The sequence below is a fragment of the Tursiops truncatus genome, chromosome 4 (genome assembly GCF_011762595.2).
Source record: "Tursiops truncatus isolate mTurTru1 chromosome 4, mTurTru1.mat.Y, whole genome shotgun sequence".
Lineage (NCBI taxonomy): Eukaryota > Metazoa > Chordata > Mammalia > Artiodactyla > Delphinidae > Tursiops > Tursiops truncatus.
The window spans coordinates 128,169,318-128,176,580 of NC_047037.1; the positions used below are offsets into that span (position 1 = coordinate 128,169,318).

General features: G+C 40.6%; 1 non-coding gene across 1 annotated transcript; it reads left to right on the plus strand.

Moving 5' to 3' along the window:
• Nucleotides 1-6,808: 6,808 nt before the first annotated feature.
• LOC117312313 (U6 spliceosomal RNA) lies at nt 6,809-6,915 on the plus strand. The gene has a single exon (XR_004526567.1). It is a non-coding gene; the product is annotated as a U6 spliceosomal RNA (small nuclear RNA).
• Nucleotides 6,916-7,263: the final 348 nt, after the last annotated feature.

Here is a 7,263-nt window from a genome sequence, read left to right on the forward strand (position 1 = left end):
TCCAGATGAGAAAGTCAAAACTGGCAGATAGATTTCCTTTCCCTTACTGATATTTCAAGATTCACGGAGGTTTAAATCTTATCTTTATAATAAGTCCTCAGAATGCTCATCTCCCTTCCATGTGCAAAATTGAGGAGTTAAGGATGTTTTGAACAGGCTACCCATAAACTCAGAAGTAGAAAGAGACAAGAGTCCCTACTAATACAAAGCTAATACAAAAAGTTTTTTAGGAGGGAAAAAGGATTTTCTGTCCTCGGTCCTCTATTTATTACTAAATGTTTTTGAGGCTTTGGGGGCAGGGCCAGGGAAAACAAGATTTCAAATATCAGCCTCTTCTTTATTTTTTTAATTTTTGGAAGTGTTGAAATCCTGGCCTACTTGTGTTTAAATGGTTTTTCAGAGCTTAATTAGTTCAGAGAATGTTAAGAAAGAAAAAGATGAGCTGCTGTGTGATTCCTGGGCCACCTTGGAAATGTGCACCAACTTTAGAATAAAAGCTTGTAGGGAACATATATTTGTTTTAAGGACTTTCAACAGCTGTTGAGAATGTGTCTTTCTCTATATACACCACTTTACAGCTCTCACAACTCAGCTCAATGGCTAAATTTACCAAGCTATGCATAATTCCTCAATCCAGGTCTGCCAAAGTGCTCAGAAGTTTCCATTGCTGATTGGACTCTAGCCAGTAATGTACACCCAGCATCCAAGAAGACTAAGAGGGGTGCTCAAAGTAAAGAGTCCTTTGCAGGGAGAAATGCAGTCAAGAGCAGCTGGAGAGACATGGAGAAGTGAATTGCACTGTGTTTTTATTTACTTGGAGATAGCATTATTAGAGGGTTTACAGATTGTTTTTTAGCTTCTTCAGACCATTGTTGAGGGTGGAGAGTTCAGAATAGCAATGACTTGCCAGCAGATCTGGGCCCCTTTTTATGCATTAATCTATTTTGTCACCTTCCCTTTATGTGTGTGTTCAACTTTCGTTCTCAAAAATCTATTAGCTTAGCTGGTGGTCTGTATTATTTCCACATTTAAGCAATAAAGCAGAATTTCTTTTTAAAAATCTGACTTTTTTTTTTTAGTTAGGTTTATTGCCAGATCGCCCAAAAAGACAGCTGAAGTCTATTAAGTATGTTGATAGCTATTACGTGGAAAAGGTGTTGGCAATCTTTTAGTAGGGTGCAATATTGCTGATGTATTTTTCAAGGATGAGACAGTATAGGAAAGGAAAGGGAAACTGTTTGTTGATATGGGCCTAGGGAGGACTCCCCTCTCCCTGTCTTCCTATTTCACATCAGTCAGAAAGATGAGTACCTTGTGCCCACCTAGAGGGGTGGGATAGGCAGGGTGGGAGGGAGACGCAAGAGGGAGAGGATATGGGGATATATGTATATGTATAGCTGATTCACTTTGTTGCACAGCAGAAACTAACACACCATTGTAAAGCAATTATACTCCAATAAAGATGTTAAAAATAAAATAAAAGTTGAAACTATGAAAAAAAAAGAAAGATGAGTACGGTTCCACATCATATATGAAAGTTCTTAAGAGAGTAAATCCTAAGAGTTTTCACCACAAGAAAAAAATAATTGCTCTATTTCTTTAATTTTGTACCTGTATGAGTTGATGGATGTTCATTAAACTGCCTGTGGTCATCACTTTATGATATATGTAAGTCAAATCATTACGCTGTACATCTGAAACTGATACAGTGTTGTATGTTAATAGCAGCTCAGTAAATCTGGGAGGAAAAAAAGACAGTAAGTTAAGTATTTCTTTAAAGTGTAAATGCCAGTTGGGACAGTTAAATCTGTCCATCTCTAACACTTGGGTCTGTGTTAGAGAGACACCTTTCTGTGACACAGGAAACAGTTACATGGAGAGGCCAGGAGCCTGGGCCCTTACCCTTGGGGCTACTTATCCCAAGTTTCTGCCTGATCCCCAAAACAGGAGGGCCTAGGACCTAAGAAAATCATTACAAGATGACCCTGTTTCCCAAATTTCTGCAGTAATAACATTTCTTATCCCGTAATAGTATACAAACTGACTCACATTTAAACGGCTCAAGAGGGAGGGGGTATAGGTATACATATAGCTGATTCACTTTGTTGTACAGCAGAAACTAATACAACATTGTAAAGCAATTATAATTCAATAAAGATGTAAAAAAAAATTATTAAAAAAAATAAATGGCAGGGCTTCCCTGGTGGCGCAGTGGTTGAGAGTCCGCCTGCCGATGCAGGGGACACGGGTTTGTGCCCCGGTCCGGGAAGATCCCACATGCCGCGGAGCGGCTGGGCATGTGAGCCATGGCCGCTGAACCTGCGCTTCCGGAGCCTGTGCTCTGCAACGGGAGAGGCCACAACAGTGAGAGACCCGCGTACCGCAAAAAAAAAAAAAAAGAAAGAAACAGAAAAAGAAATGGCATAGAAGCTCCATATAGCACAAGCACTTGGGGGCACCTGGGTTTACCATGGGGACAAAACAGACAGGATTGGTGCCCTCAAGGATCTTGGGCTCTAGTAATTTTAACGCATCTTGCTTTCCATTAGTTTTTCTTGATAGCATTATCAGAAAATGACCATTTTGATGGTATACGACCTTATTGGGAACATCAGCCACATCCTGAAATATACCCACACTAGGTTGTAAACCATGATTTAAAAATAAGTAAAGGTCTTTTTTTCCTGAAGCTAATGTGTCTTAAAGTGAGAACCCAAAAAAAGTTAAATTAGGTATTCACAGATGCTCTCTTGAGAAATTAGGAAGAAGAGCAAAATAAGTTGACAGACATGTTTTGTTACTCCATTTTGAAGATCTAAAAAGCTTCCTCTCTCTTAATTTTCTATTGCCAAACCACAGCATTTTCCTGTTTGGCATGAATGAAGAAAACAGGTCTTTCTCTTTTTTGTTTTTCCCACTGAGAATATGGAATGGGTCACTCAGTTATTGCAGGAAGGATTCGTGAGGACATTTCAAGCACAACTAATTAAAGAAGTGTTTCCTGATATTTGTATATTTGTATTTAACTACATTAGAATGAACTAAATATAAAATGCTACAGACAAGAACAAACAGAATTACTCAGAATAGTGGGGGGAAAAGCAGTTTGAGCAAACGTTAAGAAGGTTTGGATAAAATGGGAGTTAAGTTGTCTTTTCCACAACACTCTTTTTTAAACTTTGTCAGTTGGTAGAAAACAAAGTCTTTAATATTAAAAACAACTCTATGAGCAAAATATTGACCTGTCACACTCTAGAACTGGGCAAGATCTAAATAGAACTTTCTGCAATGATGGAAATGTTCTATACCTGTGATGTCCCAATAAGGTGGCCAACAGCCACATGTGAAATTCCATAAAAGTAACTAGAATTCAATAGAATTAACAATTCAGTTCCTTAGTTGCAGTGGTCACATTTTAAGTGCCTAAGAGTAACCTGGCTAGTGGCTACCATTATTGGACAGCACAGTTCCAGAATCTAGGAAAGACATTTAGGTATGCACTGAATATACATATTCAAAGCTTGCCAAATAAGGGTGGAAATGGAAAATGTTTCCAAAAAACTTCTGTGGAGCATGAGGAAAAAAGGTCCACTTTGTATCATTTGGAGGATTTTTTTTCCCCTTTCCATCAAGTTTCAGCCAATAATTAAAACAAATTAGCAGAATTTTTGATACCAACGCCTTGAACAAATTTTTGAGTCTTCCCCTGGAGAATTCCCTTGATATGATTTTACACAACCTATCTATAGAAAGTACACTTTCCAAGCACCCAATGTATGTTTTTCATGTGAATTCATTTCTCTGGTCCTTTGAGTATATTTATAATGGAAATTCCCCTTACATAAAGCCTATCTATATCTTAGTCACCACACTTTCCAAGGCTGTTCCATGAAGCAGGTTTCTCTACGTAGTTTTGTCTATTTCTGCAACTCAGCTCACGCAATAAGATTTCTAAACTGGCAAGAAAGATAAAAACAGACAAAGTCCTTTATTGTACAGGTAAGCCTCTGGAATGTCTTTACTTTCCTATGAGAGCTGACACAAAGCAGGAATTCAGATGACTCCAGGTCAAGATTTGAAGACCAACCACAGATTTCTGGCCACTTTTCAGCCCATGGGTACCATAGTCCACATATGTATGATGGAGTTTATTCAAAAATTAATCCATACAATGTATATCAAGTATAGTATGTGTGGATTTTATGTGACAGAAGAGATATCCTTAACTAGCTTCAGTTTCATGCTCAAGGTCATCACTTCTATAACGTTCTTATAACCTTAGAATTAAAGTGACGCCAGAAGCTATCAAAAGCATCCTTCCGGGCTTCCCTGGTGGCGCAGTGGCTGAGAGTCCGCCTGCCGATGCAGGGGACACGGGTTCGTGACCCGGTCCGGGAAGATCCCACATGCCGCGGAGCGGCTGTGCCCGTGAGCCATGGCCGCTGAGCCTGCGCGTCTGGAGCCTGTGCTCCGCAACGGGAGAGGCCACAACAGTGAGAGGCCCGCGTACCGCAAAAAAAAAAAAAAAAGCATCCTTCCATATATACCTTCCACAGAAGAAGTTCCTGGAAATGATTTGCTTTACTCTTCTGGGGTCTGCTCCAGTGTGGGCAGGTGGGAAACAGCCTAACAGCTCAATTCCCTTCAAGGGAATCCCTTCAAGAAGGAAGACAGTCTGGGGCCAACCAGGGTTCAGGTCTGCCTTAAGGTAGACTTGAGGAGATCATGTTTGCTGACTTACACAAACTCATCATCATTATCAACACCTGGACCATCTTCGGCCAGAGATTAGACATTGGCCTTGAGTGAACTGTAATTGGATTTAGCCTCTTATGGAACCTGACTGTTGATAAGCATATTAGTAAACACATCACCTTTTTGAAAATTGCTTGATGCATGTTATTACGTACAGGGCACTGTTCATAAATGCATGTTTATGTGACCTCTAATATAATTACCAATGTAAATAACTCCCTAAGCTGGTTGTTTGCTTACTAGACACATGCTTTACCTCCAAGGTACCTGAAGAGCATTTGCTCCATTACCTTCATACTTACTGGGCCAGTTTCAAAACAAGCGCAGACACAAATCCAAACCCTTATTCCTAAGGTTGAACCCAAGCCAGATGGGCCCCATGGGAAGAAATAAGAAAAAATGTAATAAGCCCAGGCCAACACTATGATTAAATGTGTCTCAAGCTCAACATTTTAGCCCAAAAAAAAATGACACAGGGTCATGCTTGAAATATATACGAATTGTAGCAGCATGTAAGTGTGGGAAACAAACAAAAAAAAAAGATGAGGGAGGGCAAAATGTCCACAGAAGAGTTCAAACTTAATACAGGGAGTCTTCCACAGAGAGTTAGCAAGCCCAGGTTTACAGCAGACATTGGTAAACTATGTACAGCCAAATCTGTCCACCTGCTTTTATAAATAAAGTTTTATTAGAACACGGCCACACCAGTTGGTGTACATATTGTCCATGGCTGCTTTCGGGTATAAGGCAGAGTTATGATAGAGGTCATGTGGCCCAAAACCTGAAAATATTTACTGCCTGAACCTGAAGAGAAAAAATTTGCTGACCTGGTGTTTAGAGATTTTTCTGAAAACAGTCATTATTGGAGTTCCCAAAGCAATGATTTTTTCTGGTTAAAAATGAATGGCGGGGGGAGCTTCTCTGGTGGCACAGTGGTTGAGAGTCCGCCTGCCGATGCAGGGGACACGGGTTCGTGCCCTGGTCCGGGAGGATCCCACATGTCGCAGAGCGTCTAGGCCCGTGAGCAATGGCCACTGGGCCTGCGCGTCCGGAGCCCGTGCTCCACAGCGGGAGGGGCCACAACAGTGGGAGGCCCGCGTACCGAAAAAAAAAAAAAAAAAAATTGAATGGGGGAACATTGAACTGTGTCTGTATGTCCCTTACAGAGTAGCATGTGTGCATCAGTCTAAAAGGCAGCTCTCAGTCTCATCACTTTGTTGCCATAAGTTCTGAGAACAATTATTTCTTTGTTAACATTTGGTAAACTTATCTTTAGGAACTTCAAAGAAGGTTGGGCACATCTCTGAAGTTGAATTTCAAAATAGGTTGAAATCTAAACTTGGGATTCTCCTGGTGGGTAGCTAGAATAACAATGCATTTGCCTAGAGTCTTTTCAAGGGGATGTTGCTGATTGGTACTTTGTCGTACAGGCCATGGAAGTGAACTTGAAAAACAGGCATAATTGCCTATCCAAGTTTTCACCATAAATAATCATTTTTTAAAAGGTTCCAGTAACTTACCCACTAGGAAAAAAAAAAAAAAAAGGAAAGTGGGACAATGATGCAGTGGCTTTGCTCCAAAATCATCATGTGTAATGTCATGCTGCCATCTGCAGTATTTTATTTCAGTATTTTCACCCAAACAGGGGAATTTTAATGAGCTCTATAGACATGTGGTCATTCTATTGAGGGAGAAACATTTTGCCAGCACAACAGTAAGAGAAAGTTTTTGACCAATATTTTCCCTTTAGTCACGGTCCCGATTCCTTCCCACCCACATGCACATTTTTAAGTTTGTTCCGTTTCTTGATGATGCTTTTGCACATGTGGTGATGTTAAATTTGAAAGTGAATCAACATGCTGTACCTAGTAGAGGGGCCCTGAAACTGCTCAGAAATACTGTGATTCGGTGTCGGCTCGCACTCATGCAACTGCTAAGTGGGCAGCAATGGGTGGGATGTGGCCACAGCAGGGGTGAGACCCTAACTCCAGCAAAGCCCAGTTTTAAAAAAAAAAAACTTTGGTAAATTTGGGGGTTAAGGAATCTACAGGGAGTGCTATCTTCAGGAGCACATATACTAAAATTAGACTGATATGGAGAAGATCAGCACGGCTCCTGAGCAGGGATGAGGCACAAATTCCTGAAGTGTTCCATTATTTATGTATATTCTAAGGGGATGTATTCATTTGCTAGGGCGGCTGTAACAAAGTACCACAGACTGGGCCACTTAAACCACAGAAGATTATTGTTCCACAGTTCTGGAGGCTGGAAGTCCAAGATCAAGATGTCAGCAGGTTTTTTTTTTTTTTTCTGAGGCCTCTCTCCTTGGCTTATAGATGGCCGTCTTCTCCGTGTCTTCACAGGGTCTCCCCTCTGTGTGTCTGTGTCCTAATGTCTTTTTATAAGGACATCAGTCATTAGATTAGGGCCACCTTGATGACCTCATTTAACCTTAAATACCTCTTTAAAGACCTGTCCAAATAGAGTTACATTCTGAACTACTGGGAT